This window comes from Neolamprologus brichardi, chromosome 16 (genome assembly GCF_056152115.1).
Source record: "Neolamprologus brichardi isolate AB-2024 chromosome 16, ASM5615211v1, whole genome shotgun sequence".
Taxonomy (NCBI): Eukaryota; Metazoa; Chordata; class Actinopteri; order Cichliformes; family Cichlidae; genus Neolamprologus; species Neolamprologus brichardi.
In genome coordinates this window covers 21148964-21161663 of record NC_142119.1, presented here as the reverse complement: position 1 = coordinate 21161663, position 12700 = coordinate 21148964, and positions in this window count along the sequence as shown.

The window sequence follows — 12700 nt, the reverse complement described above, 5'->3', positions numbered from 1 at the left end:
TCGAGTGCCGGTGTCCTGCAGGTTTTAGATGTGTCCATGATCCAACACAGCTGATTCAAATGGCTAAATTACCTCCTCAACATGTCTTGAAGTTCTCCAGGGGGCTGGTAATGAACTAATTATTTGATTCAGGTGTGGTGACCCAGGGTGAGATCTAAAACCTGCAGGACACCGGCACTCGAGGCCTGGCGTTGCCTACCCCTGTTTTAAACTAAAGGGATAAGTACAAAATGATAGCTACCCACCACAACCTTTAAAGATGCTGCATCCAAAATAGTTTAAGTCTAACTTTAGAATTTAGGTAAATATATCACTGAAATGGCAAAAAAAAAAAAAAAAAAAAAAGAAAGAAAGAAAGAAAGAAGACTTATCACATATTTACTCTGTACCACTAGATGGCAGCATAAAACAATAACTTATACATACAGGCATAGCGCTGACAGCTGTTAACATGTACAAACAGCTACCAGCATACTTAGTTTAAAACAAACAAACAAACAAGTAAACAAAAACATGTTTTAATGTTATTAGCATTATAATTACTATCCTTTTAAAACCCATACAGCTTTTTTTGTCTACATAAACACAGGACATGTGCTTCCTCCATATACTGCAAATCATTTGGGCTTGTTTCTGAAGTATTATTTCCGCACACAGGGGGGAGCTATAGACCACAGCGCACTAGGTTTATTGCATGATGTCATGTTTATGATAATCCTGAACCACATAAAGAGCATTATGGTTGTTCAATATATCTATGGCAGTTTATCCCTTTAGTTTAGAGGACCAGGTCAGTAAATATTCACAATTATTATTATTATTATTATTATTATTATTATTATTATTATTATTATTATTATTATTATTATTATTATTATTATTATTATTATCAATAGTATTAGTAGTACATGTTCAGGACTTTATTAAAAGGTAGAATTTTTTTCACACTAACAAAGACAACAGGCATCGCTACCACTGTATCTTCAGCATTAGTAAACTATTAGAATGACAAATATGGTGAATATAAGTCCAAATATAAATATTCTCTCTACATCCTCTTGCAGACCATTACATGGGGAAACCATTTGAATACAAGCGCGCTGATCCACACAGGTGTGCACATGGGTGTTCACTGTTCATAGACTTAAATCACACCTTTCTTGGCTGCTACTTCAAAGCACATTGTGCGCTGTCTGTCCTGCGTGCTGCACAACAACATTCAATATTTAGTATTTACTGCTGTTTACACTTAGCTAGATTAATGCGATGGTGTTGTGTTTAGTATGTTGCTTTGTTTTTTTTTTTGCTTGTTTTCTATTCTTTTTCTCTCAACAGGTGATCCAGGAAATATTTTTTTCCCCCTTTCTCACTGTCCCTCTCCCCTTCTGTTTTTCTTTTCCTTCCTCTTTCTTTCTCCCTTTCCTATCCCTCACTCATGTCTGTCCCGTCTGTAACAACTGAAAATAAAATAAAATAAATAATAAAAACAAAGGTCGATCAAATGGACCAATATGGCAATGCCATGATGATCCATTTGGCAAAATAAATCCATTGGGTATCCTTGTTGGTCTTCAGACAACAATTCTGACGGCTAAAGAACCAAATGGGACAGGCAAAAAAAAAAAAAAAAACAACAACCCCCAAATATAAATATTTACAGCTACAATAATACAATAATCAGCATTTATTTCTGTCCAAATGATAAAAAGTAGCAGAGTAAATGTGCAACATTTGCCTTTCAGCTGAAGTGGAACCGATGTCTGAAACAGACATAGGTCTACTCAGTGATTACTAAATGTGTTTATTAACGGGCCATTACCGAATAGTGATGTTTTCCAGCTTTTAGTGCTGCCATGTAGACTCCACGGAGCCTGTCCCAGCATGCAGCACCAAGCTCCAGAGCTGTTTTCACTCATGAGAAAAGCTTTGGAATGAGGGGAATTTTAATGAAGCTTTGTGATGTGCGTCACCCTGATATCACTGCGATGATGTCATGCTCCACTTCAGCCATTTACCATGCTCTGGTCCACACTTCATTACCCAGTTTCCCCAGATCACCTCCTTATTAAGAGCCCTTTAACGAGTGACATCAAGGTCAGCGTTCATGTGGACATTAATCAGTGTGACAGAAAGCAACAGTAAGTCGCATTCTGATCAGCGAGGGGTTACTTTGCAAGTACAACCACTCCCTGTTCTAGTAATGTCCCTCCTCCCTTTCCTGAAATAACACAGCGTATAACACATGGACACACATTAATGAACATGGATGAGAGAATACACTACTGTCCATGCACACGCTTATGTTCACAAAGAGCAGTTTTATGTTACCGAAGCTGGCCACAATGTGGATCATATTAAGGCAGGTAATAAACATGTTTGTGTATAGATGTAACAAATACTTTATAAAGGATTTAGGGACTTTGCATCCATTCGTTCCTTTTTTTCACTGCTTATCCAATACAATGCTTATCACAGGAGAGCTGAAGAGCTGGAGCCTATTCTGGCTGTTGTAGGGAGAAAGGTAGAGTACACCTTGTCTATCACAGGCCTCACACAGAGAGAAAGACTTCATTCACTTACATATTCACACCCACAGTCAGTAGTTTAGAACAACCGTCTAACATGCATGTCTTTGGGCTGTGGGAGGAAGCTGGAGCACCTGCAGAGAACCCATGCAGGCACATGGAGAACACACAAACTCCACAATAGAAAGATAAAGAGGAGAAATACTGTGGAGTAAAATCCTGTTTCAGTATTGCCCGTAGCTCAAGACTGCATTAGTGTGTTTTTAAAACATTAATCCCTAGATTTAAGTTGAGTTATTTAAGTGGTTTTATTTGAATATTTGAATTTGATGATTTTAATGTAACCATGTAAACAATATTTACAGCAATCTGGATTACTGCACTTGTGTTCTAGATCAACAGAAATACTAATTGGTAGTTTTAGCAAGTATTTTGTATATATTTCCCAACTGATGGACTCATAATCCCTGAGTGTACAGCCAGTCCTTGTCCTTTGTGACTAAGCAAGGGAGTAAACGGATGAAACTAAATGCAACAAGGCCAGATCAATGTGCTCTAATGATTAAACCAGTGATTCAGCTGTTAGTTGGCATCAGATCCTCTGCCTTTTGTAGAGCACCGTGTGCGCCATTGTGCAACGTCAAATATGACACTTTAGAATGTATAATTCTGGACACTCCTTATGATTATGGCCTGCAAACAGCTATAGTTGCATGCAGATGTGTAAGTGAGCATGAAAGTGATGGATCAGTGTAATGACTGCACCACAACAAGGGGATGCTACTTTACATTACAAAAGGAACAACCGCAAACCTCAAATATGCCTTTATTAAACATATTTCATCACTGTTTGCAATCCTGTGTCAAGATTTACGGTAATGACGGAGATATTCATCCATATGAGTGTGGAAAAACACTAGCTTAGCTTTAACTGTGATGTTTCTCTACTATTGCACAAGCTCTAAGAAAGCAATACTAGTGCTGTCAGTACAGCTTTTCCTGTTTTTATTATCTTTATAAATTCTCATATTAATATTAAAATGAGTGTTTGAAAAAAAGACATTTTGCCCCATGACATTCTTGTGGCTGTCAGTGAATGAGCGGAGTGCACTTCCAGTTCTACATACCCTACAGTCCATTAAGAAGGGGCATAGTAAAATCTTTGGAAGCAAGTGTTCTAATAAATCCTAATGTACTGTAAAATCAAAGAATAAGTTGTTTATTGCACATTAAAACAACAACAGTAGCACACAACAAGAACACAACAGCTTGACTGTGTAGGTTCTCAGTCATTCAGATCTTGTTAGTCTAGTGAGTTTGGAAAAAAAGTGTGACGACATTTCACCTCTCATCCGTGAGGCTTCTTCAGTTCTAAAACCACGCAGTGGCGAGTCCCAGGTATTTAAACACTAGTGGGGGGGTTGTCCCTTAAGACGGTCATTGACCCACTATTAATCAAGTGACTCATCATATGAAGCAGGTGTTAAAAAAGCATGGGTTATTACCACCAGAGGTTTTGGGTGAAACCCACGTGTGACCTTATCACCCTATCATGTGACCTATTGAGGTCAGCTGATGCAACCTGTGTCTCAACTGGCTGTTCTTTCCCTTTCTGATGCTCACTTTGATCATGTCTACATGCCTAAATACACCTAGTTGCTGCCATGTGATTGGCTGATTGGATATTTGTGCTAACGAGCAGTTTAACAGCGTACCTAATATATGGTCGGGAAAGTCTGAGTTTCCCTGCGTATTTATTTTTGCTACACCTGGGTGCTTTTATTATTTTTCCAGTATGATACCAATAAAGCGGATGTACAGTACCAATTGAATTGCTTACGAGGTGGAACCAGGTGCCAGAGGACAGTTAATCTCTAGGTACATAAGATTAGAAACATTTTAGCTGGCACGTCTAGATTGCCCTTTCTGTTTGAGTATCATGTAAACTATTTGGACTATAGTGGAAATAAGCTGTGGCGTTAGGTGAACAAAGAAAAACATTTCCTTGCCGATTAAAGTTAAACATGAATCACTGAAGTGCTTTTTCTTGTTTTTGTGGGTGAATCACATCAAGTTCTGGTGAACGTCAAGTCATTTTAATGAGTTATCTCTTTGTCTTTTCATGCGTCACTCCGGTGTGAATTTATGGACTCACTGCCCGCTCCTGTGTCTTGATCTCTGACGCTGACCTTCACTACACATCTACACTGGAATGTCTGTTGATATCTTATCAGCCTGGGTCAATATCCCACCTGACTACTGTCTGTTTGCTCAGATTAGACAGAGTGGCCTAAAAGTCAATCTCCAACCTCAGCCCCGTCCACTTAGCGCTGCTTTTACATCCATATTGATCACTCTGCTGAGTTGATTCAAAAACCACCTCAGCTCTGACAGATTAGACCACGTAAATGAGCCATTGTCCTACTGATGAGATAAGGCATTGTACGTGCTGGTATGGTCTTCCTAGCCTCCCCCTGTGCACATTTCTTCTCCGGTGTTGCAGGTGTACAACGGATTGCTTGCTGACGTCTGATAACGCACCTCTGAGTCCACATGAAAGACGGATGACGCAAAGGTGTTAGGTACCACTTGGGTAAACAGCATGTGGATTAGCTCTCATACCTGGGAATGAGAGAGTCTATCGCACAAAAATAAAGTTCTACATTTTCTCTAAACCTCACAGTAAGTTACTGTGCTTATCTTGAAGCTTGTGGCCTGACTTTTGCTTCTTAAAGTTGGCCCCTGAACTGTCATGATTTAAATGTTTTAATTTATAATCTATACTTAATCAATACTACAAGAGAACAGCAATGCTTTCTGAACATATTATAAATTTAGAGGAGGTAGTTATATGCACTAGCAGGCTTTAGAATAAAGTGTACAGATGATACCATGTACCATGCCTCTTGCAGAGAAAACAGCTGGGATTGGTTAAGGTGATAGGATGATCTCACATATAGTTAAAGGTTTGGTTAAAAGCTGCATTTTCTATGGTGTTGGAAAACTTCAGTGGTAACATCTCTGCAAACATGTGCCAGTCATGAAAATCACTAACTTGAAAAGTCAAGACTGATGAGGGAATCTCACACAGTTACCTCAGCTGCTGTGACTGTATCAGAAAACCTCACGACCCTGAAACATCCTGGAAAAAATTGCAGATAAGCTGCTGTGGACACAGCTGGAGAAAATCAAAGAGGCGCCAAAATTTGCAAAAGCTAACTGGGAGTTTTTGCTTGTCCAGAACTGGAGGTGCATCAAAAAAAAAAAAAAAAAAAACCAGCAAAAAAATTATGGTTCTGCATCACATTTTGATTGAAACTCATGTGCAAAACACACAATAACAAATGCATGAAATGAATGCATGTGTTTGTTGCTGACCACAGTGCCATTACTTATTGGTAATAGTGATCATACTGCCCCTTGTGAGGCTTAATCTGCCTCATATAGGTGCCACAAGTTTCACAAAAATAGCTTGTGTCCTTATTTGCATAAATAACTTCTTTATACCAGAGAAACCGCAGCCTTAACTTTACATGCACAAATGTAAACACAGCATTTGCCGCCACCAAAAGCGGAGTCATGTGGTCCAGACAAGTTTGCATTTTTCAAAAACTGGTACATATTCTTCATTTGACTTTCATGCATGAGTAAAAAATATGTAACCTTCTCTTGACCTCTTAGAGTTTCATCAGTTTGTTAGCACATTTTGCTTCACAATCGCATTCAAAACCTGCAATAACATTATGAGGAAATAAAGCTGTTTTGTATGTGGCTGATATATTGCAGCAGGTTTCACATATGCAGAATTCAACAACTGTAGATTATTCAGATCTTTTACTTTTTAGTAATAATAAACTAGTACTACATGATGTATAAAAATATATAATATATTATTGTATATTATATATATATATATAAAAAGTAAAAGTAAAGATCCCTCCCCAAAGACTTCAGGTTCGTCCTGCCTCGTCCCCTCCCTGCCTCAGACTGGACAGCGTCATTGCCACATAGCCTCCAGACTGAATAATAAGCCAACTGGCTACACTTAGTATGCCAGATAACAGCTGAGATGGAAAATATTTTACTTCGATTTATTTTTCAAAATTCAAACTGTCTTTCCTTCCTCCCCACACACACTTTATTTGTGTCAAATTCACTCCAGATGTGCTCGGAACAAAACAAGAGAAGCCTTTTTCAAAAAGGGTGATTTTTACTTTCAAAAGAGAAAAAATATGCAGGACATTTACAGGACATTTAGCTGTTATGTAAAGGCAATAATTAAAAAACAGAGATGTGGAAATACACTGGCACAGTGTCCACCTATGATATCAACTTATATAACAGTCATTCAGTAGGCTGACAGCATACGGAGGTGGATCTTACACAGTGAAGCAGAGAGGACTGGAGAGTGATAAACATGACAGCAAAAAAGTTTGCAAAGTTTAGGATTGACAATTACAATTTCTATGAATATCTGAAACTACTAACTGTTCTCATTCTCTGCACTTCTATCATGAGCTCCATCTTCTGGACCCAGAAGTGCTGTCTCTTTGACAAACACATAAAACTTTGATTAAAATTCTTAATATTGTTTTTAAAGCTTTACAAAAATTTAAAATTTTCAGCAGTTTGAACAGTGAATCAAAGCCAGTTTTCACTGCAGGGAGTTCAGGGAGTGAATCGGAAAACATGTTTCCTTGTGAAAGCGTCTCGTACATATATTACACACATATTCATAATGCAGGACTGCCGCAAAGATGTCAACAAGTGCTTCCAGCAGGCCACTGATTATGTGTTATTAACCCCTGACTACATCAACTCAGAGAAAAAAGGGCCTCAGTGCTCGCTGCAATAAACTCGATCACATAGGCAACAAATCACCTCCAAAACAACACATTGGTGATTTGAATAACTTCCTCCGCTTGCTACGGACTAAAGAACATGACTGGAGAACCTGAAGTGATTCCGCTCTTTTACCCGAAAGATTAACTTTTTGGATCAAGTCATTCACAAACAAAGCATCATTCCCAGAAACACAAGCGCCATCATGGTTATTATTTTGTATTATATTGTATTATCTGACATCCGTAATCCAATTTAGCCTTCCACAGTGGATGGATTTTGCTCGGTTGATGACATTTGAAGACTTCAATGCAGACTTTCACTGTGAAAAACATCCTGACCTTAAGGCTGAAGTTAATAGGTCAGTGCTTTATATTTATGAGTGTCATATTAAATTTCATGTGCCGTGCTGAAGTTTGGAAACACAATAACAACAACAGTAAAAACAACAGAGGAGTTACTGCTGCAGTAGTTTTTCACTGGGATGGAAATGAATTATTAACACTAACTGGCAAAAGGTTGGTTTCATACATAAAAATAAGACTTCCTGTTTTATGTAGCCAGTATAGTTGGGTTTTTAACACACACACACACACACACACACACACACACACACACACACACACACACACACACACACACACACACACACACACACACCCACACATTGGTGTTGCATATGTAATAGCCATGTCAATCTTTGCACTCTCTGAGTTAACATAAGAACATTATCTATTTGTTTCTGACTGAAAGCCCAACTGTTTTTCCTCTCACACTAAGTCACAGTAACTTTTTCAACTAATTCCACTAAATCCAGATATATTGAACAAATCACAACTTCAAACCAGTTCAGAAAGAGCCTTATTAAGTGCATGCACTCAAATGTAACAGCACTCTTTCTTAATTTTCTTTGTAAATATCTGTGCATCCTTTATTTAGTGAATTAAGGAGGCTCTTGTAGGAGTCGAGGATTATTGAAGGAACAGAAAATCTGGCATAAATATAATAAATTAAGCACTCTAAAAGCTTTCTATTAATCTTTTAAGGTTCAAAAGACATCTTATTTCCACTCTGGTAAAAAAAAAAAAGATTCAGCTCTCTGACTTTGAATATAACAGTTTTGGGTTTGTTTGTTTTTTTTTTACCACCCTTTCTTTCCTTTGTCTTATCTTAGAGTCACACATGCTAGAGCCAAATCAACCGCCTGCTTCCAGAGCATCGGAGTGATGTTTCTTCCCTCTGACAGTTCTTACTTCCTCCCACATTAGTCCCTCATACTTTGAGGTGTGCATGGAAAGCCATGTGGTTTTATGTGATTCACTGTGGCACTGCAGAGAGGATGTATGCTTTATTGCTACGCACACTGTTACACCATCTGTTCTTCAGAGCATCCGTCATGCTGTACATTTCTTAGCTCGTTATGTCGGGCTGTGTGCTCTTCTGTGCTCTGTCACTATTCTGTCTATTTGTCTGCCTGACACAAGACTTTGTCTGCAACAGACTGTCGAGCACCTGGGACTGCGGCAATATTGCGATACATCAGGTGTTGTATCTGCCTTTGTCTAGCACAAAAATACAGGGCCAGTGAGATGTACCTGTAGGAGGAGGTCATTAGTCACTCAGTGAGGTGCCCCCCCAGGGAGAAGGGCGATCATCAGGCCCGGTGATGCAGTCTCTCTGGATGTGCTGGAGAGGGGGTTGGGGTGTGGTGGGGAGACAGTGGTGGGGTGTAGCTTTAGAGGTGACATCAGCTGCTTCTGACGCCAGCACAGCAGCAGCTCTTACACAAAGAGATTTTAATCAGCAGCTTGCTTTCTTTCTCTTTTTTTCAATATGCCACATGGAAATCTTTTGACAGATCCCTTTGCTGCTTTCATATTTTTTTACCATAAACTGAATAATTTAATCTCTCATAACAGTCTCTTGGCCCAATTATGAAAGCATATTAAAACATGATTACGCATGTCATATCTGTAGACGTAAACCACATTAATGTCATTAATGTGTCCACAGCCACGGGAGATAATTCCTTTTTGCAGGGTCTTCTAAGCCGGTTTAATTGATTTTAGTTTGTTTCCTTTCTTTCGGGTATTCAAATGAAATGTTATATAAAACTACACAAATAGCTTTGCGCAGTAGGTAAAAAAAAAACAACTTTTGGATGAACTGTCATGAAAAGTTTTTACAGACATTCATCATCCAGTGAATACATCCTACTCACTTTCCCCGGGGGCCACCATAAAGCCTTATATTTGTTATTTTGAATGAAATTTTAGATGGATCACCATGAAATTTGAATCAGACTGTAGATTGTATATAAAAGTTGGATGTAGCCACTGGGTCTGAAAAAAGAAGTAAATGCACAAGCGTCTTAAACCTGCAGACTAACGTGATGGATACAGAATCATGGTGAAAGTCCTGTTTCTGGAGCCTTTTTTAGTTTTCATCATTTGCATTAGATGTCAAAGGTGAAGAGGGAAGATCTGACTGTGAAACCAAGGAGTGCTGCAATCTAATACAGGCCTTGCTGTGCTGGAAAAAACACCAATAAAGTTAATTTGAAAGCGTCATCAATGTGTCAATCCCCACAGTCTCACATTGGACAACCATAAACTGTATATAAAAGATGGCAGTAAGCTCCAGGACTGAAAAGTAAGCATCTTAAACCTGAAATCTTTTTGATGACCAGCAGGTGGCGACTCCTCTCATTACAAAAAAAAACTATCTATATACAAGATGGGCATTGCTACTGTGAAATTACCTACTGTTTTGCAAAGTACTGCAACTAAACCTTCCTTGTGATTGCTTCGGTTGGTTAGCATCTTTCTATGCTAACATACCTGCAACCACTTGCAAAGTACTCACGTGGTAATAGTGAAACTGGGGAAAGGGAACCTATTAAAATGCTTTTATTTTACTCTGAAAGCAAAAGTTCTCCATTACTGATTTGTGATGCACTTTTTGAAGTTTCATTATCAGCTGGCAAGCTGTTGGTTAGTGTTTGCAGAAAAGTCAGTGTCTTCCATCCAAACTATGAGCAACTGTAGGAATCTTCTAGACCTGTGTGACTGAAGTTTTACCAGGTTAATGATGCGCAGTGGTTCTCAGTTCTAAGTTAAATAATTCTGCTGAAAGCTTCACACTGGGACTTTAGCAATAAATAGATATATCCATCTTTTATTTATAGTCTGTGGTTTTAACAAGGGAGTCTATGGGACTGACTCACTTTTGGAACTTTAGTTTCAGCCTTTAGCTCAGTGTGCCAGCCTCAAATAGCTGCTAGAGTCAACTTGTAGTGCAACACCTTTGAGTTATAAACACATAAAAAGGACCAGAAGTAAACTATTAAAATTCACAACACAAGATCAGTCTTCATAAGAAACTTTTGCTTTAATCTGTTAGTTGCAGGCATTTGCCGGCATCTGATACACCAACTGTTTAATCTGCACTGATGCTTAAAATGACAAGCTCATATGACGTCAGTGTCTGACCTGACATGACAGAAGGAATGAACCATCAGAAATGTCAGAGTGCATCAGCAAACACAATGACATCGTGTGTTAGTGCAAACAAAACAATGGGCTTTAAGTACCTCAGACAGGTGCCGTTGATGTGCGCACTGTAATAAGTAGGGCAACTGTTAAACAATGGATGCTACACAACCACACGAAACAACAAACAACTCTGTAGTGTGAACTATTTCCTCAAGCCCGACCTAAATGCCTCACAGCCCCGGGATGATCACTTTTGATATATTATCTGCAGCCCTGACCTGACCTAACCCCCATGCGTGTGTACAAAGAAAAGTCACATTATTATGCTCAGCTAATTGCAATTTAAGCTAGCAAAACAACAGAGACATTGTGGGAAATGGATTATGTTTATTATTACACTTTGAATCACCACATCTAAATGAATGCACCGACACACTTGTGCAAAATGCCCACAAACAGCCCAAACTTTGCTTTGATGCTCATGTTCCTCATTTTATTTGACCGGTAAACTAAGGAAGTTGTACATTTCCTAATGAGCCGTTTTGTATAACAACACCACCTCTGTTTGCTATATAGAACTATTAAAAAATATAGTCTTTAATGTCAGCCCATATGGCCAGTTGTTCTGTATCCTCTTTATTCGACAATTAAGGAGAAGAGATGTGCAAAAACAACAATTTATTTCTGATTTCCACTGCTTTCTACTTCTGTCCAAAATATTTCTCATGATATCTTTGTTCAGTCTGCTGTGTGGTAAAAACTGTCCTACAAAGTTATGTATAACTATGTATAACTGGTCATGGCAGCACTGTGCAGGGCTGCTTTAAGGCGAGTTTGACCTAGTTAGTAACCAGCTTTTGCTTTGCCTGTTGAGGGCACGCACGCACGCACAGATGCCTGCACACGTCAATGACTCTGACAACAAACACATATTCTCCTCCTCTCACATGATTCCAGTTTGAGAGGGGAATAAAATGATGATTGATTTATCGATTAAAATCGATTCTGGCTTGGATAACGTGATATCGATTCATTAAAGTCCTGAATCAATTTTCTAATAGAAATTTATTTTGCCCAAAACGCCAGAATCTCAGGTTAAACCTCACAAAATTTCAACAACCACCAAAATGCTAAAACAGTAAATGAGAGCAGGTACACGGATTTTGCACAAAGATGTAAACACAAAGCGCGGACCCGCCGACCCGACAGCACGGACACAGTCGGGGCTGAAAGCCGACAGCTCGCTGATTCTGATGTTTCGGCGGGTCCGCGCTTTGTGTTTACGCCCTTTTTGCGCTGATTCTAAAGCTGTTAGTTTGATGTGTCTCCAAACAATATTGACTGAACCAGCAACAAAAGAAGATCCAAACTACGCTTTACATAAACATCGTCATGAATTCACTCTGACTTTTGCTGTTTTGCTTCCACCACGATAAAATCACACTTCATGCACAGCGCTCTCTCTCTTGCTCTCTCTGTATACCTCAAGAACAGTTTCCCATCTAAAAATCTGTTTTCTGCATTATTCGCTTGCTTGTTACGCACAAGTCTACCGTTGTTTACAGCGCTGTCGGCCGCTGTTTTTTTTTTTTTTCCTTTTACTTACTTCCGAAAAGAAAACCTAATTTTTGCCGTTCAATAGGCTTCTGAACAAATTTAAACTTTTTAAAATTATGCAAAATGCGAAACGCTTAGCTGTGTCTCTAATAAAACCGCTGTAACTTTAGAGGTAATGTTCATGTGTTGATTAATGGTTTTCTTTCGTTTTTGATGTACTGCAGAATATTTGTATAAAACCCGAGGCCAGGAAAAATCACCTTCATGTTTTTCTGTGTTTTA